Source organism: Daucus carota, chromosome 2 (assembly GCF_001625215.2).
Source record: "Daucus carota subsp. sativus chromosome 2, DH1 v3.0, whole genome shotgun sequence".
Classification (NCBI taxonomy): domain Eukaryota; kingdom Viridiplantae; phylum Streptophyta; class Magnoliopsida; order Apiales; family Apiaceae; genus Daucus; species Daucus carota.
The window spans coordinates 15,532,443-15,556,656 of NC_030382.2; the positions used below are offsets into that span (position 1 = coordinate 15,532,443).

Here is a 24,214-nt window from a genome sequence, read left to right on the forward strand (position 1 = left end):
AGTTAGAGAGAAGATCGAGTAAGAGATAAAAACTCCTATAAGTTAGGAAATCGTTTTTGTTTGAAATTCTTATTTAAAACTGAGCTCTAATATTTATATAAGTCATATATAAATATTAAAGTCCTTACAAATCGATTCTTATTAAATCTCCATGATTTTCGACTTTGATCCTTATCCATTTGTTATTCTGTTCATGCTGTGAGCTTGCTGATAAGCCTGTTGAACATAATAATGAAACATATCAAGCTGTTAGCACAAGTATATATAACTTTGATAGCTCGCTAACAAGCACCAGTTTTATGCTATTAGCTTGCTGGCAGTGTGATCATCAAAACCTTGAGAGTATCAAAGTTTGCCTGAACTTTTCTCTGAATATTTGACAGGGGCTTTCTTATGAGTAATGGTCTGTCCCCTGAGTTATTTTGTACAACTACCGCAGTAGATATGACTATTTACCGCCTCAAATTTACTAGCTAGAATAAAATAATGAAAACAAACATGCAATTACTAGGTTAACAAAAAAGAGAGCGTGCCATTATTAAATGATAACGAGAATTTTGAAGATATATAGATAGCATTATATAGTATATCTTGTTCTACCATACATCTTTGTAAATAATCTAATTTTCAAAATCTTGTAATATATATTCTGATTTAATAGGATATCGATTTTAACACGAGAAAAAATAGGATTCAATAAATTCAAAATAATTACGTATATTCAAGTTTAGTTTAGAAATTACTATTTAATTTAAGTATATATAGTTTAATTCATTGCCGTAAATAATTATGATTTGAATAGCATCGTCTTTTTTTCTTAATTAATTAGTGGCATCTTAATAATATTAATTTTCACTTTAGAATCTATAAACATGTTTCTTTCTAAAAAGAAGTTTATTTCAACATCATAGAAAATATAATTCAATTCACCTATTAGTTGTCACAAAAAACATATTTACTGTTACTATCCCCATAAAAGGATATTTAATAACCTTGTAAGAGTTGAAAGAGTACCAAGACAAATACTTAGTGCTACTTAAAAGTTATTTACATGCACTACGCCATATATGGCCTACGACAACATCCAAATAATGATGCCATAACCCCAAAATATGTTGCAATAGCCCAAAAAAAGGCTATTGCAACATAAAAATTAAGTTGCTTTTTTCAATGTTGCCCTAGGCCACTGTTGCAACATAATGGTCACCTACTGCAACATGAGGTTTTTTGTTACAATAGATATGCTATTGCAACATCCAACTACCCTATTGCAACCGAAATTTTATGTTACGTTAGACCTTCTGTATTCAAAAAAAAGTTGGACCATGTGCGGGTCCCACGTGTGGACCCCATTTTGTGCGCCACCTGGGTGCCACATGTCAATTCAGTGGCTGCCACGTGTCTCTACCAGATGGAGACACATGTCAGTCTCACAATTGCAACATTTTATTAATGAAAGACAACATCATTTATTGAAAGGAATTGAAACTATACTATTTAAATATTAAACATCCCAATAAATTGTTTCTTTATACAAACTAAAGTACCTAATAATTCGAACCAAATCAAAATAACTACCAAATCAAACGAAGCTACATAGTTTCTCTAGCCATAAATTTCAAGAACCTTGCTTCCATCATACAGCTCCTTGAAATGTCATCGGCCTTTGCCATTTGAGCATCATCTATAAAATCTATTAAATTAAAGATTGAAGCCTCAGGACCTGCAATATGGATCATTTAAAAAATCTAATAAGTGCTAGGTAAATTTTATGTGCTATAGCAACTATAATAACACCAAGTGCCTATTTATAAATTAAAGAAAGTTTTATTCGGTTTTTTTTAAAAGTTAAACATAGATCATTTGGCATTTTCAGAGCTTCAAAATCTTTATTGAATTGGTGCACTGATTTTATATCAACTTCAACAAAGATATCATTTACTATTTTGCAGGGAAATAAAAATCCTCGGTTTATTGTAGTGCATGTTACCATCATTTGATATATTATCAAGCTCAAGACATAGAAGCACAGTTAACCTCATTCGGCATATAGGAGCTGTATATCATATGGTGTGAAGTTCAATAAATATGAATCCACACTACATGTAAGATAATTATCTCTTCATATTCAGGTTTACTACAGATAATTATATGTGCATCCATATAAATCCTTTTTTCTTAAAAGTTGTCCTGTCCAGAAAAACTAAACTGAAATGGTTGCCGAGAAAAACTAAACTAAAATGATAACCCTGTTTATAAGAAAATTGAGCACTATTGACTAGCATTTATCCGCTAACTTCACAATGTAACTAGTCATCAAGTATAACCAGATATAAATGTTGGGATCACATGTTAAATGTTATAAATTATTCTAGCGCCAATATCTTGATTGATGTCTTTTTTTTTGTAATGTCCATCTGATTTTGTTTGATCTTGTTGCATAAACAATCGTACCTGGAGTATGGCTGCATTTGGAAGTAGCTTTAAACGCAGAGAATAATTCTGGAAGCAGGAAGAGCAAGCCAGTCAAACAGATTAGACAAATAGTTGTGAGACTCTAAGAACACCCTGTCAATGGCTTTCTCTTGATCTCGACACTGGAACTCTTCATTCTCTTTGCATTCAGAGGCTCTTTAAACAAATGAAAGCTAGCCCCCTTCATCCTCAGCTCCTGAACACACCTGACCAAGCTCCTACTATCGGGTCGCTTTCTCTGCAGTTGTTTCAACACTTTCCAGTACCTGAATAACTTCACGAGAACACAAAAAACCAGAAAAAAATGAAGTACATAGTGATATATTTGTGGATTTGAGAGAATGCATCTCGCAACATTAATGGATATGGTTCTATATGGTAGTTTGTATTTTAAGTTAGAAACAGAACTTGAAGGAATATATTAGTTATTGCCTATTTATCACAAATATAAAGTGATCTGCTCCGAAGTCCCTCATTTATATTTTATGGAGCTTTTGATTTATACTTAAACAGGGACACTAACCTCTTTATTGGCATAAGATTCAACTGACTTCCCATCTCTCTATGTAAATAAGCTTCTTAGTTCACGCAGCTCTGGAAAATCAGCAAATCTTGAAGCTGCAAACATCAAAGTTAATACAGCCTCTCTGCAATCCTCAGGGCATTCCCTAAAGATGAGTATAGATGCACAAACAGGATGCAGTAAATGTCACCTATAAATTGATTACTGAACACTGTTAACATGTTTAATAACTTGATACATATCTTCACTAAACAAAAATTAAATTTAACTCAACAAGCTCTACACCTTTAACATATTCACCAAGATATAAAGAAGGGGGAGAGACAGAGGGGACAAAGAGGGAGAGGAAGAGGAAGAGAGGGAGAGGGAGAGAGATGGGTAACATAACATATGACCACAAATCACAACAAAGCTACTAAGATAGACATGCATTTACTGATTTACACATAAAATCTAAAACAAAGCAAACATTTAAAGTGAAAAGCAAAGGATGACAGCAGATTGTACCTTAAATCAAAGCAAATCGAAGCTGCAATTAAAGTGAAACGCTGTTGAACCCTACTTCCACTGGAGCCCCAATTCAATCGAAGCCCTAAGAAGAATAAAGACACAAAATTAAGAATATTATAGCGAAAAGTAAAATGAAGACAAGGAACTATACACCAAAAGCCCTAATTCCGCGAAATGGAGAAGCTCTCAATCAAAGCCTCAGCCCCGATTGAAGACCTGAAATCAAACCCTAATCAATTGAGAGTTGATTTTGAGGGTGAGAGGTGCCGGAGCTTACCTAATCACTGGTGATTTCAGCAGTAGAGATTGTGTATTTGAACGGAGAGGTAAGTTGAGCAGCCGAGAGGTGTTTCAGCCGAGGTCAGTGAGTGGGGTGGGTGGAGTGAGTTTGTGCGAGCGTGTGGAGTTTGGTGTTTGTATCTAAATGTCTCAAATGAAATGAAGGGGGGAAGTTTGCCGCTCACTTTTTAGAACGCGGCATACCCGATTTTTATTTTGTTTATTTTTTTAATAATTCATCTTATTTTCAATTTCTTAGTTATTTAAAAAATAAATATTTTATATATTTATATTTTTAAAACTATAATTCAGTTCCAGTATTTATTGTTCAATACATAATTAATTAGTTTCAAATTTATTATTTTAGTTATAATTAATTAATTTAAAGAGATGATACTAAAATTAATATTGTATTCTCAAATTTAGTCTTTTCATAAATTATATTTTATTAATTAATCATTTAAAAGTATTTTAGTTTAATTTTATTATCATATTAAAAATAATTATTTTACTAATACTCTACTCTATGCAACACATAATTTTGGCTATTGCAACATGATGTGGACATGAATGGTTACCGTTGCCATAGGTATGGATTAGTGACTCTAATGCAACATAATATTGCAACACCTGCGATCATACCATTGCGGTAGGTCATATATGGCGTAGTGATGATAGCCAAAACATTGTATATTATATCAAATCTACATAACTTGACTATGTGAAATCATGATTCTTTGAAGTCATATATGTAGATCAACCTGGAACTAGAACATTCTTTTAGCAAATTTTCATTAGTCAAAAATGTGCTTCAATGCAGATTTACCAACACCATGAAAAAGGCATTAAGACCAGATTGGACTCTTGTTCTAAATAATAATAGAGACAAAGATGTTCAATATGAAAATTTTAATTTGTAAAGGCTACTGCATTTTGTAAGTACTAAATAACATTGAGAGATGATGAAGATTCCAATGCTAACATACACCAATAAAAGATTCTACAAAATTTCTCCATCTCTTCACCAACACAAATAAATATGAAAATAGATACGTCAAATCTAAACAAATCGTGACTCAGTATGTAAAGAGTATGCAAATCCTTATTTAACAAATTATTCACCAAACAACAGAGAAGTGATGGAAAAAGAGAGAGGAGGATCATGTCATAATATCCATGCAAAGCAAGATGTTGAGAATAAGAAGGAAGCAGTCCACCATTTGGTAGACAGTGTGAGGACCCTATCCCATAGAAATTGAATGGAAAAAACAAGGTGATTGTGGAAATTAGAAAGCTGAACGTTACACTTGAGAAAAATGTGAAGAATCTTTTGGATGAGAACCTCGCTTGGACAAAATATGCAATATATTGCGAAATGAAGGCAGCATCTCTCAGTCACAAATTTGAAGCTGCCCTTGCTGAAGTAAGCAGGCTGCAGGGGCTTTTGCCACCAATGGTGCTTTAGTAGCCCCCGCTGAAGAGTAAGATATTGCTTCTTTTATCGATACTAATGTTCTCAAAAGAACACAAACACACAAGGAAAAGCATAGGTAGTAGCAGTGCAAGATGTTTTAGAAACTGAGGTCGAAAAGGTGAATACTCGAGCTGCTAAGACCGGGGATGGTAGTCGGGAGAACAAAAAAGGCATGATCTTCCGTGAGTTAAAAATGAGCGTTTTGGCCTAACCATGCTGGCATCTGTGCTTTTGCATGGTTTGTGGGAACTAAACCATGAACACAGGATTCACGGGTCCCACAAACCATGCAAGAGCACGGATGCCAGCATTCCTAGGCCAAAATGCTCATTTCCAACTCAGCGCACATCTTGCAGTTTTTATTCTCTCCACTACCCTCCCCCGTCTCAATAGGTCTAGTCTTCACCTTCTCGGCCTCAGTAACCCAAACATCTGAGCTTTTTCTTGTGTGTTTGTGTTATTTTTAGAGTCATTAGTATCGAGAAAAGAAGCAACATTTTGCTCTTCAGCGGGGGCTACCAAAGCACCATTTGGTGCCAAAAGCCACGGCAGCCTGCTTACTTCAGCCATGGCAGCTTCTAATTTGTACGTGCGAGATGCACCCTATATTTCACAAGATATTGCATATTTTGTCCAAGAGCCGTTCTCAACCAAAAAAATCTTCACATATTTCTGAAGTGCCTTGTTCAACTTTCTAATTTCCACAATCTCCTTATTTTTCGGTTCAATTGAACGTGACGGTGTCTAACAGATGATCTAGACTTAAATCTAACACCATCTGTAATTTTGTTGCAAATAATATATTTTTAAGTGAAATCTTTCCTAAAGTCTTTGTATGTTAGCTTTGGGATTGATCCCTTCCAAAGTCCAGACTTTTAACTTAGATATGTGATTAAAAGAAAAGGATCATTATATGGAAGCTGAGTTAATGCTTTTGTTAGAGGTTAAAAGGGATTATTAAAAATCTAAGTACAATGAACTCAAATACAAAAAGATGTGCCGACCTTTAACTTGAGTTAGAATGGGAGAAAGAAAAGATTAAAATATGGACTATCTCTGGTAGGAAAGTTCAAGAAATTCTTACTTGTAAGAATTAAAAAGAGGGTCTAGGATATAAAAAACAATGAAAAATGAATCTAGTTCTTATGAGAAACTAATCAAGATCATTAAATCTAAGATGACTATAATTAAATTTTTACATAGTGCAAATACTGATTCTAAATCTACTTTTTAAAACGAACCTACATCGAAAGTAGATCCAAATAGTGATGTCAAGATGAATAAGTAAGCAGGTTGCAAGGGCTTTTGCCACCAAATGGTGTTTTATTAGCCCCCGCTGAAGAGCAAAATATTGCTTCTTTTGTCGATACTAATGTTCCAAAAAGAACACAAACACACAAGGAAACTGAGGCCGAAAAGGTGAAGACTGGAGCTGCTGAGATGGGGGAAGGTAGTGGGGAGAAGAAAAAGGGCATGATCTGCGGTGAGTTAGAAATGAGCGTTTTGGCCTAGCCATGCTAGCATCTGTGCTTTTGCATCATTTGTGGGAATCAAACCATGAATACAGGATTCACTGATCCCACAAACACTGCAAAAGCATCGATGCCAGCATGCCTAGGCCAAAAGGCTCATTTTCAACTCAACGCAGATCATGCCCTTTTTATTCTCTCCACTACCTTCCCCGTCTCAATAGCTCTACTCTTCACCTTCTCGACCTCTGTTTCCTGAACATCATGCCCTGCTACTACTTGAGCTTTTCCTTGTGTATATGTTCTTTTTATAGAGATTAGTATCGAGAAAAGAAGCAAAATTTTGCTCTTTAGCGGGGGCTTCCAAAGCACCATTTGGTGGCAAAAGCCCCTGTAGCCTGCTTAATTGAGCCATGGCAGCTTCCAATTTGTGACTACGAGATGCATCCTTGATTTCACAAGATATTTCATATTTTGTCCAAGACAGGTTCTCATCCAAAAGAATCTTCACATTTTTTTCAAGTGCCACATTCAGCTTTCTAATTTCCACAATCTCCTTGTTTTTCCGGTTCAATTTCTATAGGATAGGGAACCTGACGTTGTTTGACAGATGCTCGACTACTTCTTTCTGTTTTTCCTGAAACAGTATTCTCAACCTCTTACTCTGAATCAATTAACTTATTTGAGCTCGTATAGTTAGAACTTGGATAGTCGATAAATAAGCATGAAAGTTAAAATCCTAGTTCTGAACAAAGTCTAGTACTCCAAATGGAGGTAAAAATACTGACGTATCTTGAAGTATCCGATCTCGATTATCTTGACAAGATCTATGATGGTCTATTCATTTCCACAACGAAGGTGCCAAAGAATGATATAGTTCCTTAACACTATATGAGGAAAACAAAACGGGAGATGGCACCAAAAGAAAAGAATGAATTACGCAGCGATGCCAAGGTAAAAAATATACTCCACAATAGTCTTGACACTATCATGTCAAATTGGATAATTACTTTTAAAAAACAAAGGAAATATGGGATACACTCGAGATTCAATGTCAAGGAACAAAGTTAATCAAGAAGAATAGAAGGGATCTCTTGATTTAGAAAATATGAACTATTTGAGGCTAAAGCTTATGAAAGCCTTAGAGATATATATGACATGTTCCTTACTTTACTTAATAACTTGTATTTAGTTGTTAAAGAATATGATTGTGAAGATTCAAATTCCAATTTTTTGACAGCTGAGGAACGCGATAAAAAATCGTGTATGATGGCCTAAATCTAAGGATCTTGATATTGTGTCATTAGTTGAAGTTTATAGATTGTTGAGAACCAAGATCTAGAGGTTCACAAAAAAAGAACAAGAGCAATAGAAGGGCAAAATCTAATACCTTTAATGTTGAAAGAAAATTTTAAAGTCAAAGATTGTGAATTCCTATAGGAGGAAAGCTTTAAAAGTTGAGTCAAATATTCATGGTGAAATTGATGAATCTAAAATTCAAGAAATGAGTGCTATGCTAGTTAAGGGCTTCAATAAAATGAAGTTGAGAAGAGCTCAAACCGAAGGCAACTTCCAAAAGTGGTCTTTGGATGCTCACAAGCAAAGGTACTAGATGAAAAATAGTAGTGATGAAAAGAGGGGTAATATAAATTATTCCAAGGAGAAAAGCAGGTATTTCTTCTAGCATGAATAAGGTGGATTCATTATAAAGAGTAAAAAGTGAATTATACTCTCACGTCTACTATAATGACCATGTAACACTTGCTTCATCACCTACTAATAAGGTACCTAACACCATCTTTAATTTTATGCAAATAATATCTTTCAGTTAAATCTTAACTAAAGATTATTACGGCCAAGTATGTAATCCAACCAACCTCATTAGTTTGTGCATTGCTGACAAGAAATTCAAAGTTATTCTTATTGCCCAAATGAATCTGCAATACACACAATACAAAATATTTTAGTCCAAATTTACCAGATATCGGGAATAAAGAAAAAAGAATTGGGAATTTGTTAGGTATTGGTGTCACATGCAAATAATGAAGGTTACAAATTGTTATTATCGGCTCATGAAGTTCAAGCCTCAAGAGACCAGATCCTATTATTAGAATGTTAGGTGATCAGTTGGCGATACATCATTGTTTGCTGCAAGAAGGAATGTCTATTATTTTACTATGCAACCTACGTTAGCCCGCTCCATGTAAGCTCTACAAGCTAATAACATAGAACGACGCAGTATGAAAATGACCAAATACAAAATCTTTGAAATGCTGCATTAATTCATAAGAAAAGGATAAATACACTTGATGAGTTTTAAAAAAAAAACTAATGATCATTACATATATAAAGGTAGTCAATTAATTCATATATGAAGCATATAACTAATCACAGATAATATTGGAAGAGGCATTGGAAAACATATCCATGGGGGCTTTGTAGGGAATGAATCATTGCTTTCAAGAATGAAATGAAGATTTCTTCATTGTACATAGTGGATCTTCTCTCTCCCCTCACTCCCGGTATAGGTGTTATCGTACAGAGGCTCATTAAGGAATGGTTTTTCATTTAGTACTAAAACTTGTATGGACATCAAAACCTGTGCTACTTGAGCCTCTTTGGCAACCAATTCTCATTCGAACAACCTATCCAGGAGTTTAGAAGGCTGAGGCAGACTCTTCAACATCCGTACTAGTTTGGATTATTTTGAAGCACTCTAGAGTGGTAATGAATCTCTTGAATGAAAAACTTTGACACAACAATCGTTAGTGGTGTCACATTTAAAAATAGTCAATAAATTAAATTCATAATTACAAATGAAATGGAGTAACACGTATGGGTGGTACAACAGGATATTTAGGGGTGAAGCGAACATCAAAGACACATAACCCATAGTGGTAGGGCGGGTTGGTGCAAGTCCAATGATGACAACTTGCAAAAGCTCCATCCAACTCTCGGACAATGGAACATATATTGTATATATTGAGGAATAGTGTAAGAACTCAAATAGTAAGTTTCTATGCAAAAATCTCCTTTCCTTATTAATAATCTTTGTCGAAGCATGTGTAGGCTACAGAGAGAATAATGCTATAAATTAGGGCAACAATAAGTAGTAATCCTGCATACTAAAACAACAGTAATAATGATCCAAGAAATAATCAATAATATTAAATGTCTTAAAGTTTTGATAATTTTCATAACAACAATTTATTTATAATTATTTCTAGAATTTTTACATAATTTATCATTACTACTTTAAAATTACGATAATCGATCTACTGCCATCGATGTTCTAAAGATCTTCCATTAATCATTAAAAAAAATATTTTACCACTCCTATTTATCAAAAATTCTCCCATAAATCACAGTAAATCATGATAGGTCAATCAATTATTTGTTGAAATTTTCGATTTCTACAACCTTAACCGAAACTACGAGACGTATATTAATCGTTCAAGAAGCCACGAGACATAATTATCACGGTTGAATAACATAAAAGTGTTGATAAAAAAGAACATATAGTTGAGAATTGATATATATATACCTGATGCTTGAGCAAATATTTAGAGTGTCATATAGTAATAGAAAGGAAGTAAATGCTTCTTGTCATCCTTGATAAAAACTCTCAAGCATGGTCTTTCTCCACAATTTTCTTCATTATTTGAAGGACCAGAATATTCTTCATTATTTGAAGGAAGAATTAACAATGTTCTTTGCTCTCTTTGAAACATCTAATCATTCACCACTCAATACACTTGTATGAATTCATATACACATGATTTAGCAGTAATCTGATTGATTGATGCCCTAACCTAATTGAGGAGGCGCCCCCTAACCTCAGCTATAGATGTGTGTAATTGTAAATCCTAATTTAATATACAAGTTAGGGGCAAGTGAAGGACATGGGCCTCCTAATGGGCTATAACTAGAAAAGTAATGGGCAGAAAGGTATATGATTGGGCTAGTTTAGAATAAAATTATGAAAATAAAAATATCATCATTGACTGAAAAAGATAAGTAAGTATTAATCCCAATAGCCTAAAAGCTTTTTTAATTATGGACAATTTGTCAAATATTCTTTTCTAGAATTTTTTGAATATTTAAAAATATTATTCTTAGAAAACCAATCAAGAAAACATATTTCATAGATATTAATAGAGCAAATTTGTTTTCCATTTTTTTATATGACAATTTATATTTATAATTATATCAACATAGAGGGCTATATTCATTAACAAATAATTTAGGTTGACATTATTTATCTAATTTAACATTTTTTAGATATTAAGCCAACACAATTGGATTTGTTTAATTACTGATCGATTTATTTTTATAATAGATCTATACGCCATTTTACTGTTTCATATAAAAATGTTTGATTCTTCTATAGAAATACCAAAATATTATTTTTTAATATTAATTTCCTAATTTTTCATAATTAAAATATTTATCAAATCACCGTTACATACCAATACTACCACGATATTATAAAAACATTACTTTCATGAATTGCTTGTACATTTATCAATCAATAAAATGTTTTCTATTTTTCAACCAATAACATTACCAAAACATCAACTTAGCCACCTAAAAAAATCGAAATGGGTAGAAAATTCATCAACTTCGGCACCTAAAAAAATCCAACCAAAATTTTTGGGTACACATGATGCTTATGTGTTATTTGATACTGGTTCGACTCATTCTGTGGTGTGTCTATCATATGTTCGTTATCTTGATGTCTTACCTTCATTATTATCTCCACATATGTCTATTGCTACCCCTATGGGGACTTGTGTTGTTATTTCTGATGTGATCGAGAGTTTTTGATAGTTGTGGGGGATAGAAATTATAAGGTCAACTTGCTTCTGATGATGATGCATGACTTTGACATTATTCTGGGTATGGATTGGTTGAGTGAGTATAAGGCGATGATTAATTGTCAGGAAAAACGGGTTATCTTTGGGGATGTGAACAAGCCAGAGTTTGTATACCAGGGGTCTCAACCAAAAGGGCAGGTTAAGTTGATTTCAGCTCTAAAGGCGAAGAAGCTCTTGACTAAGGATTGTGACGGTTATCTTGAGGACACATCCAAGGTTGAGTCTCGTATAGAGGATTATTGACTACACATTTCACTACAAGAAAAACAGCCTCACACAACACACGTTACACAACGGTTCGAAAAAATTCCGTTGTGCCATTCCGACATACAACGGCGAAATATTTTTCCTTAAAATACAGTTGTCTGAGAGCGGAACAGATATTGGTTACGTAAACTATTGTCTATTTGATAATATTCAAAACTCGACAGACAAGCTTTATTTTTGGAAGTGTTGTGTGACATTGTTAACACAATGGTCTAGTAACCGTTGTTAATCGAGGTGGTTAAGACAATGGTTTTTTATGTAGTGTTGTGTAATTCAGACAACGGTTGCATTTAATTTAAAAAAATAACATTGTCTAATAAACATCACGACAACGGTTTCAAAACAATTGTCTAATTAATGAATTAGACAAGCCTTTTTGAAACTGTGTTGTGCAAATTAGAAAGTTTGTACAATGGTTTTTCGAATGTATTGTCCTATACAATATCACACAACGGATGAATACAGTTGTCTAAAGTAACTCTTTTAGAATTCAATAGACACCACATGATGAGGTGGCACCATATGATTAGTCATAAGACTATCACTTGGATTGTTGAGATGGTGCAATGAGAGCCGTTGATTGAAAGGATATTTAAAATCAGTCGTCAGATTAAAAAACGTTGATACGCTTACACAACCGTTTTTGTCAAAAGAAATGTTGTCAGAGATTTTCTCACACAATATTTTCTCATAGAAAACCGTTGTCTAAAAGCCTCCTTCTAGAACTTTCGAGAAAGAGGACACAACGATCTTTAATAAAATAAATTTTGTGTTTAGACCTTATTCTAGAAGGTTCATTAACCAAACAACGGATTTTTATCAAAATAATTCAACGAATCTGGCACGAGTCCTATTTTAGGGACTAGTAATTTTACAAGATTTTTATTAAAAAGTTGTACAAGATAAATTTATAAATATATTATTTTGTACATGACTAAAATAAGTGGGTATTAACAACGATAGGGTTGGCTAGTTGAAAAATTCATTTCAAAAAATATTTCAGTTAATAATCCTGTTTTGGGGACTAGTATGTTTACTAGATTTTTATTAAAAAGTTATAAAAGATAAATTTAAGATTTTTTGATAATTTTTGTACATGACTAAAATAAGTGGATATCAACATCTGTACGATTGGATCGTTGAAAAATTCATCTGAAAAAATATTTTCAATTAATCTGGTACGAATCTTGTTTTGGGGACTAGTATTTTTACTAGAAATTTATTAAAAAATCATACAGCATAAATTTATTATTTCTTTATTATTTTTGTACATGACTAAAGTAAGTAGGTGTTAATATCCGTACGGATGGATCGTTGAAAAATTTATTTCAAAAAATATTTCAGTTAATCTGGTACGAATCCCGTTTTTGGGACTAGTATTTTTACTAGATATATATTAAAAAGTCATACAATATAAATTTGTTATTTTTTGATTATTTTTGTACATGACTACAATAAGTGGATATTAACATCCGTACGGTTGGATCGTTGAAAAAATCATTTCAAAAAATATTTCAGTTAATCTGGTACGAATCCCGTTTTTGGGACTAGTATTTTTACTCGAAATTTATTAAAAAGTCGTACAATATAAATTTGTTATTTTTTGATTATTTTTGTACATGACTACAATAAGTGGATATTAACATCCGTACGGTTGGATCGTTGAATAATTTATTTCAAAAAAATATTCCATTTAATCTCGTAAAAGTCCCGCTTTAGAGACTAGTAATCTTACTAGAAATTTATTAAAAAGTCATACAAGATAAAGTTTTTATTTTTTGATTATTTTTGTACATAACTAAAATGAGTGGGTATTAACATCCGTACGGTTGGATCATTGAAAAAATCATTTAAAAAAATATTTCAGTTAACCTGGTACAAATTCTGTTTTGGGGACTTGTAGTTTTACTAGATTTTTATTAAAAAGTCATACAAGATAAATTTATTATATTTTGATTATTTTCTTACATGACTAAATAAGTAGATATTAATATCCGTACGGCTGGATCGTTGAATAATTCATTTCACAAAATATTTCAGTTAATCTGGTACAAAATCCGTTTGAGGGAATAGTAATTTTACTAGATTTTTATTAAAAAGTCATACAAGATAAATTTATTACTTTTTGATTATTTTTGTACAAGTCTAAAATGAGTGAGTATTAACATCCGTACGGTTTGATCGTTAAAAATCCTATATAAAAAAATATTACATAACAATGCGTATAAAATAAATAGATAAATAAATAATTTATCAGTTTCACTTTTGAGCCACTACTTTTCGTTTTCCCCCTCCTCCAATTTTCATTTCCCCCTTCTTCCAAAATTTCTTTCCGCCCTTATGTCTCCGAGCTTTTGTCTAACTAATACTCCTCCTTTTCATCTTTTACTCTCTCCCTCTCCCTGCTATACCCTCTATGCTCTCTCAAGTCAATTTTCTCAAAATCAGGTCGATTAATTGTGTATTGCGATGGGTTGGGGTTTTTAAGTTTACAAACCCTAACCATCTCTCTGGATCTCATCTCTTTGTGACATACTCAGTGAATTTTGTTGTTTAGATTCACTTTCCTTGGTAGGTGGAACTTCTCAAGCCCGAAAATGAAGAATAAGGTGAGATTGAATAGAGTCTGATGGGCTAATTAATCTGTACAAGAATGTGTTAATTATCATCTGATGGGCTAATTAATTTGATGGGTTTTTGTTTTTAGGTGTTGTCAAAGCTTGTTAGTGGAAGTGGAGTCGATGCTGGTGAGTATGGTCAAGATTATTCTCATATTATTGTCTATAATCTTCTTTATGTCAGTCATTTCTTTTTAGTATTTCATTATTTTTAGAGTTAGTTTTGAACTACGTTTTATCTATTAATACATATTTTTTGAGAGATCTGAAGTGCTGCTTGAAATGATGGAAAGGCACTAGTAAATGGCTTGTGGGTTGCTCACACTTTTGAAGTGGGCATGCCTCTTGGTACTGAGTTTGTAAGTTTATCATATTCAGTCCTTTTTATGATATCCATAAATTGTAGAAAGCTTCTTTATTTCCTATATGCTAAGTTTGTTTTGTGTATACAAGAATTTATGAATTAAAATATGGGAAAATAGAATATGGGGAAATAGGTAGTCGTTGCAAGGTCTAAAGGGAGAAAAATGAGGCAAGTCATTGAACTTGGGAGAAAGGTTCTAGTTGTGAAATGATAAGGTAGAGGGCTTGATCATTTGATAGAAATATACCTATTCTTTATCTAGTTATTGATACATTTGAAAATTGCAGGTTTTACTTTTAGTTGCCAGAAATCTTTTGCCTTCCTAATTGGAATGTCTAGAGGATCTTCTTGTCCTACCGTGAAATGTGAAAATTTTTGTATGCCTTAGTGTAATTTCTTCTTTTAACTATAGATAAAGCCGATTTGATTTAGGTTCTAATTTGACAGGGGTGTATAATAACAATGGCTATATTTGATGGTTTCATTCAATGGCTTAGTGAATTGATGGCATTAAATGTAATCTAAACTGATTAACTCTAGAAAATTTAATTATAGTAGTTCACCAATTAATGTAAGTGGACTCATTCGATAAAACACAGTTCAAGTTTAAATGAGTCTGCTTTTGTTGAATAGAGGTAATATGCTAGCTAGTTATTGAAAAACTAGGCAAAGGCACCTGCTTATCACCGTTAAACCTCTTGTGGTCATTCTTAATAAGTACATGTGCCAGGTGCTTCCAAATGGCTAATCATCAATCCTAGATTGTCTCGAGGAAGTCCATGTCAAAATATTTCAAATAATGAAAAGATAAAATTTGTGTAATCATGTGGGAGAGATGCACTCTATTGCACAATATACAAACATTGTATGAGGTAAGTGATTGATTTCATAATTGCTTGGGTCTAACATTAGTACATGATACTGATTATAGTGATGATATGATGTGAGTGTTTTCTTTCCATTGATTCCTGATTCAAAACAAAGTAGGGCAACTTTTTCATTTGGAGTAATAGAACTTGTTGCTAAGTAATTTTCTGCTTCAGTAGATTAATACGAGTAGCAATTCATGGTGCATTATATTTGTGCAACTACGAAATTAAACAGGGGACATTGAGCAAAAGAAGAAAATAGAGAGATCCTCAACACATCTAACTTTATTCTTGGTAAAACCTATTATTCGTTGTTAAAACTTCTGTTAATATTAATTGGATTCTTTTCTTGTACTTGCAGATTTTCCCTCTAATTGAGAAATACAAGATTGGGCATCTGAATAGGATTGGTGCTCATCTTGCCAACAATAGTCAGCCACTAGAGATGCAAAAGCTTCAATGTTGAGTAAAACTTCAGTTCTTTGAGATTTACTTCTCAAATAGAAGTGGGCAAGAGGGTAATCAAGCTCTTAAGGGTTATATAAGAGCAAGCTTTCACATACACGTTGCTAGTTTATATTGAGCATTATAATATTTACGGTGTAAACTGTTTCAGCCTTTTGTATTTTGAATGGTTTTGTAAACACTAAATTGAATTTTTTTTCGTGTTAGAGATATATTTTTTGTATTTATTAGTGCAAGATTTTGTGACGTAATTTTTTTGAAATATATTGTTAGCATATTCTCATTTTTATTAGATGTTTTTATATGTGAGCATAAAAGTGTTGTGTGTAAGAAAATATGACAATGACTTGTGTAAACTAAATAAAAAAACCGTCGTCCTAAATGAAGAAAGACAACAATGTATAAAATAGAAAATTGTTGTATATAGTATTTCCAAAGATGGTTCTTAAATTGTCATGTTCATAAACCGTTGTTATGTATTCTTTCTAACAACAGTTTTGTATCTTAAAATTGTTGTTTCATATGATTTTCAACAAGTGTTAGAAACTATTGTTGTTGATATTGTTCAACAACAGTTGGATTCCCGTTATCTGATATATTATCAGATATCGCCTCGATATTCAACGGGATCCCGAGATGACAGACAACGGTGATAAACCGTTGTATGACCCTTTTTTCCTTGTAGTGTTTGTACTTACATAGCAGTCATTTTTGAACTTACATAGCGGTTTCAGGCACTATACAAGACAGCGCTATGCAAGTAAAATAAACTTACATAGCGTTTCATTTTCCGCTTTCTAAGAACAATAGTTACATAGCGTCTCAGAAAGCGTTATGCAAGTAAGCATCATCCAAGTCAAGCTACTTCAATAGCACTTCTATAACCGCTATACAAGAAGCAAAATCTTCCTTGCATAGCTCTTATATAAATACTATGGAAATAAAATTATATCTTGCCTATTTAAACGCTATCCAAGTGGAAACATTATCAAATTTCTCAATATTTTACAAAAATATTAATATATAATTAATTTTCTTCCTTTTTTTACACATGCAATTTGGGAAAATTCACAAATAATTATAAAAAACATACTTGATCCTTATTCCAATAAAAATAATTACTTAATCACTAATGAAATTATTTGTGTACAACTAAAATCAATTCTAGATGAACATATATTGAACATAAAACATAAAATCCTCCGCAACTCAATTTTTCTCAATCGAAGAAACTACTATACATAAACTACAATTTCTAATATAATATAAAACTATACTGCTTGAGCAACTTGTCCTTGAAAAAATTACAATTTCTAATGAAATACAAAACTACTACTTGAGCAATTTGTCCTTGAGAAACTGATTATACAAGTAACCTGCCCAATTTATGTGAAACGCCGCCATTTTATTGAGAGGATGCGTCTTCAATCTCGGAGAATATTAAAACTCTACACACAAAATATAAAACTATTAAGATCACATGATTGATATAATACACCTTTTGAACTCTTAGCTCTTTAATTAGAGAAATTAGAAATACCTATATTACGAGCAATTTTTATTTCATTGCTTCACATTATATCTTCAATAAAACATCCTACAAAATAGTCACAATATATGCCATGAGTCGAAACTTGCTTAGTGCACTACAATACAAAACAGAGTAAATGTATAGAAATTAGAACCTGGCATCAGGTGGAATATGGCAACTGATTAAGTCATGGAAATAACTTAATTATTTATAAACGCAGCATCAAACCAAGCAAGAGAGAAGGGAAACCCGTTTGACAGATATCTATACATTCAAAAAAGTAAAGCAATTAGCAAATAATAGCTATATAGTATATACACAAGAAAACAAAGTTAAAGATACTTAAACCCTCGTATGCATAAACTAAAGTTATTAATATTAATACCCAGAATATGTCAAGAAGCTAAATACATAAGGTTAATGAAAGCATACCACAAACTTTGATAGGTGCTTCAAGTTCCAAAATAGCGGGCTGCTTCAAGAGCAAATCTTTTGAATAATAGCAAAGATGTTTGATCTCTGATTTTTTTAGCAGCACTTGTTTCCCTGCTCACCCTCTAACCTGTAACAATCTTTACAATGTGTTGATATTTCATTTTCATGATATCCAAATTATACAGAAAGTACAACTCAAGACTTCTATTTATAAAATTCATACCTTCACATTTGTTTCCAGTTAGGTAGAGAGAGATCGCCTTGAGCATCAAGGAAGTGAAATTAAAGACCTGTAGTGCATCAAGAAGTACATATATCATTACTTGTATAAGATTTAGTTTGGTTTAGTGAAAACATACATTTGATTCAATCAAGATTGCACAAGGTATTAGATAATATATTATCATATTAGCAATATCCTAACTACAACACACACCTTACAACAGAGGCGGAACATCTGTAATAATGACCCAAACACTGGCTAGAAGCTTCCTCACCTCAAAATGATTGTACCGTAAATATTTGTAGTGGATAGGGCTTGTAATATTTAGAGGAGTGGTCATTGTAGCCAACCTTAGGATTTGGATTTATAGCACCCTTCGAGGTATTTATCAATATACAGATATACCTTGGAAAATATTGTGTGTTGGTTTAATATTTTTATATCCTCAGAAACCGACCCAATAAATATCCAGAACACGAAACCCATTACAGGACTGCAATTTATTTATCCGCAAGATTCGAAAGAATTTTAAATTGTAGTGAGTATCGTATTCAACCCCCCCCTTCTACGATACTTTGGACCTAACACTTGGCAACTTGTTCTTCTCTCGCTCACACAATGTGCTAGCTAATTGACTCAATTGGGCCTCTAACTTAGACACGACTTGCACATTAGAATGCAAAATTTTTAGGGTTTGCATGAAAGTTTGTTGAGATTGGGTCAAATTAGTTTGAGATTTCACTAAGGCTTCCAAACTCTTTTCTAAAAAATTAAGGCGTTTATCCGAATCATTAAAACAGGGAGGATTCAAAGGAGTTTGAATTGGGTTATGACATGAATTTGGAACTTGATTTAGGTAAGAGTTTGGGTTGGGCCTTTGTTGAAAATTTTGTTGAGGAGTTTGAAAGGAAGTTGGCCCTTGATTCATTTGAAAATTGGGTTGAGGAATTTGACAATTTTGACCTTGGGTCCATGAAAAATTTGGGTGATTTCTCCAACCCGGATTGTACGTGGATACAAATGGGTCATTCCTAGGGTTTTGAAACATCGCATGTACTTGTTCAAGTTCGTGCGAGGGTTGGGTTGCGTGATTGTAATTCGGGTATGTTGACATTTGTGGGGGAGATTTACTAGTTTCTAAAGATTCGAGTCTCTTAGTTAGGGTAGCTAATTTGGCATCGGTTGCCACATTGTTTCCTATCGAGTGCAAACCCCTAGTGCTAGATGACTCGATCGATTTTTTAGGTTCCCTCGTTGACTCCCACAACATAGTCTTTTCCGCTAAATCTTCGAAAAATTCCCACCCTTGGTCTTCATCTTTCTCCATGAATTTACCTTGGCACATAGACTCTAATAACGCAGTAGTTTGACTATCTAAGGCCTCGTAAACTATTTTGCAAAGTCTCCATTTTTCTATTCCGTGGTGGGGGTATTGTGATAGGAGATTTTTAAAACGATCAAAGAATTTCCAAAAAGACTCATTTTCCCTTTCATGAAATTGATTTATTTCATTTGTAATTCGAGTAGTCTTATGATTTGGAAAATACTTTTTAAGAAAAACCACCACAAACCCCTCCCACGTGGAAATAGAATTAACGGGAAGACTATATAACCATTTTCTCGCATTCTCTTTAAGCGCAAAATTAATGAGCCTAAGTCTAATCGAATATTCCGTTAATTGGTGGAGCTTTTGGAGGGAACAAACTTCCTCGAATTCTTGGATGAAAAGACAAGGATCCTAACCCTCACTCCCGGTAAATTTAGGTAACATGCTAATATGATGAGCTTTGACTTCAAAATTGTTCCCATTTACCGGAGGAAGGGTGATGCATGAAGGTTGACTTGAACGAGATGAGTAACAACGATCTTTGAGTGAAAGGGCCATGTTAACTATCGGTTCTTGAACTTCTAGGCTTTCGGAATCCGAAGAGGACGAGGGAATCTCGATTATAGGTCTTACTAATCTAGATGACTCGTTCCTAACCCAAGTAGTTCGCATAAACAAGATAGTAAACACGTAGCAGATAAGTGCGAGAAATTAAATCACACAAAAGAAAGGGTATAAAAGCGAAAGAAAAACCTAATTCTAGGGTTCCCTAATAAAAAGAACTAGACCTTGCTCCTAACGTTAAGGACCACCAAAAACTCGATAAATCAATTATTATTCGGACCGGTTTAGCCAGTTTGGAGCAGGCATTGCCAAAAAGCCAATCTCCGCGCTTAGACACCAAACCTTAATCGGCCAGGTAAGCTTTCGCTAGCCTTAGACACCGAAAAGTCGGAATAATTAAAGATTACCTCGTCTTTTAGGTACCTTCCTAATTGAGCGCGAAATCCTAGGGGCTAACGTCTAATTCATTTTATTAAAAAGCTAGGAAAATGCAAAATGAGGAAATTAGTTGTTGTGGGCCAAGGAAAGAAGTGATGAAATCTTTTCCCTTATCTTGTGAATGGGTTATGCCCTTAAGATTTATTTAAATGATGCTCCACACAACGATATAATAAAAGCTATAAACAATTATGGATGCTTAACACTACGTGATCTATCTAAAGAAATGAAGAAATTAACGTACCTTGGGGTCCTCCAGCGATCACCACAATTTAAGGTACGAAAATTTAAAAAAACAAAAATAAAAACTAGATGATGTGCCCCTAAGTGATTAAATGCATGATGCAACACATATGTATTTCTAACTAATATTTTTGGATTTAAAATTTTTTAATTTGTTTGTGATTTCAATTTTCAGATTTGTTTATGATTTTATAAATAAAGACGAAGGATAAAAGTGGAGAGATACGGTTACCAAAGCAAGCTTCCCGAATTCCAAGCGAAATCCGTCCACTCTAGTCCATCATTCCCGAATACTCCTCCTCGAAATAAAAACAAAAAGTGAGAAACAACTAATCCGAAAGATTAAAAATAAAGGTGCGAAAAACTAATTATAATTTCCGGCAGCGGCGCCAAAAACTTGATGTGCTAGAAATAATACTTTTAAATTGCAAGCGCACGATCCCGTTTTAGTAATATTAGATTCGTCCACAGAGATTATTAATAATTTTCCGCAAACCTGTTATCTTTTATCTAAGCGGATTAGAATAATTAATTAGTGAATTAATTATTCACTAATCTAATCTAATTAAGTCTAAAATTTTCAAATTAACTAATCTAATTAATTGCTAAAGGAAAAAGATTAACTAATTACAAAGATCAAAAGTCAAATTAATCTCTACTTTATTCTAATCTTAAATTCAAGTCTAATTTCTAAATTATTCTAAAAACTAAATATCTTCTAGCTAAATTTTAACCAACCGAAACTTAATCAAAAGCATGACTCCATACTGTATAAACTAAACAAACCAAAACAACAGTAAGCAATCGGCCAAAAACTAAAACCCCGAACTCGGCAAAACGACTCAACAAAAATAGAACAAAACTCAGGACTGCTGCAACTCGGAAACACGGAACTCGAATGCTCAAACCCAGTACAAACGAAAACAACTCAGACCCATTTACTCGACTAAAAACGCAGCACAAGAACCCAGAATGCAACAATAGCAGAACACAGACTCAAAGCAAAACTCAACTTAAACTAAAACTCAGCTATTCAACAACCGAAGACAACAAATCAGGACTCAGACTCAAACTCACAGCAAGAACAACTCGCTGACTCAGTAGAATTAAAACCAAAAACACAGCTCGGAACTAATGGCGCTTAAAAGATTTCGACTCAGCAAGACTCGAGACTAACTCGACACAAAACCAAGATGAAAAACGCAGCAAAAACGAAAGACACAAATCTAGTAAAATCAAACCCAACTCGGAACTCAGTACATGACTCGGTGACTACACAAACAGAAAATGAAAATCCAAAAACAAGCCCTCGTTGTGGCGACTTAGTCAAAAAAGTCTGAACAGCAAACCGGGTTGTTGATTAAACTAAACGAAAGCAAAGGGAGGTGCTGGGTTTTAACGTTTAAAAGAAACAGGGGACTAGGTTTGTATATAAAACAAGCTTAAACAAAAAAAAACAGAGCAAGTCGAATAAAACAATTTTGGCGAATATATGTAGCATTTTAAAATTATTTCATTAGAAACGGAAAAGTAAGCTTGTGAAATTAGTTTTAATTGGCTGTTATTTTGAGATCTAGAGACTAATCCCCACACAAATTATTTTTGTGCTAGGATTTAATTAACTAGTTTAAGCAATTATAAGATCTAAACAAATTAAAGACAATATCGCTTCTTTCATTCCCAAAAACCCTTAGGCATATAGTGGTACTAAGAAGAATAAGCCACTTGGAGCAAGAACATAAAAACAATACAAGATCGAGCTAAAAGAAGATTTGCACCAAAATAAAAAGTGTTTACAAATGTGGTATGAAATTGAGAGAACAAAAGAAGATCTAGCACTATACTACCAACTAGGAAAAGACTAGGTTAAAAAGATGGTGATTACAAGTAAAGGGGTGGGGGTATTTATAACTAGAAATGTAGGGTTTAGGGGTGGGGTGGCTAAATGTAATCCATCCATGTGTGATGTGTGTTGGGTAGATCATAGCCCTCCATGTGCCCCCTTGCTTGCCAACTCTCTTTGATTTTCTTCTTTCCTTTTCTTTTTCTTTCTTTCTTTTTATTGCATTGACTCTTCTTTCTTTATTTATCTACAATTTCCTGAAATAAAATAAATAAGCGATTAATACTACGAAAATAAACAAAAGATAGGCACTTAAATATGCAAAAATATGGACTAATCACCAAGCCTTTTTAATAAAATTGAATTAGACTCTAGCCCTAGAATATCGCGCTCAATTAGGAAGGTACCTAAAAGACGAGGTAATCTTTAATTATTCCGACTCTTTGGTGTCAAAGGACAAGCGAAAGCTTACCTGGCCGATTAAGGTTTGGTGTCTAAGCGCGGAGATTGGCCTCTTGGTAGTGTCTGCTCCAAACTGGCCAAACCGGTCTGAATAATAATTGATTTATCGAGTTTTTGGTGGTCCTTACGGTTAGGAGCAAGGTCTAGTTTATTTTTATTAGGGAACCCTAGAATTAGGTTTTTCTTTTCGCTTTTACACCCTTTCTTTTGTGTGATTTGAATTCTGCATTTATTTGCTACATGTTTACTATCTTGTTTATGCGAACTACTTGAGTTAGGAACGAATCGTCTAGATTAGTTAGACCGATAATCTAAATTCCTTCTTCGTCCTCTTCGGACTCCGAAACCATAGAAGTTAGCGAACCGATAGTAAACATGGCGTTGTCTCTTAAAGACCGTTGTTACCCATCCCGTTCCGCTCAACCTTCGTGTATCACTCTTCCTCCCGTTAATGGGAACAATTTCGAGATTAAGGCACACCACATTAGCATGTTGCCTAAGTTTTTAGGGAGTGAAGGTGAGGATCCCTATCTTTTTATTCAAGAATTTGAGGAGGTTTGTTGTTTACAAAAACTCCAACAATTGAGTGAAGACTCCATTCGGCTTAGACTAATCAACTTTGCTTTAAAAGAAAACGCTAAAAAATGGTTGTATAGTCTTCCCGTTAATTCTATTTCCACTTGGGAGGGGTTTGTGGTGATGTTTCTTAAAAAGTATTTTCCAAACCATAATACTACTCGAATTACAAATGAAATAAATCAATTTCATGAAAGGGAAAATGAGTCTTTTTGGAAATTCTTTGATCGTTTTAAAAATCTCCTATCACAATGCCCCCACCACGGAATAGAAAAATGGAGACTTTGCAAAATAGTTTACGAGGCCTTAGATAGTCAAACCACTACGTTATTAGAGTCTATGTGCCAAGGTAAATTCATGGAGAAAGATGAAGACCAAGGGT

General features: G+C 33.4%; 3 long non-coding RNA genes across 8 annotated transcripts; 1 reads left to right on the forward strand and 2 right to left on the reverse strand.

Moving 5' to 3' along the window:
* Window positions 1-1,491: 1,491 nt before the first annotated feature.
* Window positions 1,492-3,948, reverse strand: LOC108225372 (uncharacterized). Of its 2 annotated transcripts, none has more exons than XR_001807575.2 (5): window positions 3,786-3,948; window positions 3,506-3,590; window positions 2,999-3,188; window positions 2,455-2,749; window positions 1,492-1,723 (listed from the first exon to the last, which is right to left on the reverse strand). It is a non-coding gene; the product is annotated as an uncharacterized LOC108225372 (long non-coding RNA). The 2 variants fall into 2 exon arrangements; XR_001807574.2 differs by having other exon boundaries at window positions 2,999-3,093; window positions 3,786-3,946.
* A 10,213-nt stretch (window positions 3,949-14,161) lies between these two features.
* Window positions 14,162-16,437, forward strand: LOC135150099 (uncharacterized). 2 transcript variants are annotated; one of them, XR_010288406.1, is made up of 4 exons: window positions 14,162-14,483; window positions 14,582-14,621; window positions 14,764-14,851; window positions 16,087-16,437. It is a non-coding gene; the product is annotated as an uncharacterized LOC135150099 (long non-coding RNA). The 2 variants fall into 2 exon arrangements; XR_010288407.1 differs by lacking the exon at window positions 14,764-14,851.
* An 862-nt stretch (window positions 16,438-17,299) lies between these two features.
* On the reverse strand, window positions 17,300-22,415 carry LOC108226665 (uncharacterized). Of its 4 annotated transcripts, none has more exons than XR_001807689.2 (6): window positions 21,184-22,415; window positions 18,380-18,446; window positions 18,154-18,283; window positions 17,876-17,985; window positions 17,731-17,787; window positions 17,300-17,638 (listed from the first exon to the last, which is right to left on the reverse strand). It is a non-coding gene; the product is annotated as an uncharacterized LOC108226665 (long non-coding RNA). The 4 variants fall into 4 exon arrangements; XR_001807690.2 differs by having other exon boundaries at window positions 18,154-18,293; XR_010288611.1 differs by lacking the exon at window positions 21,184-22,415 and adding an exon at window positions 18,593-21,162 and having other exon boundaries at window positions 18,154-18,293.
* Window positions 22,416-24,214: the final 1,799 nt, after the last annotated feature.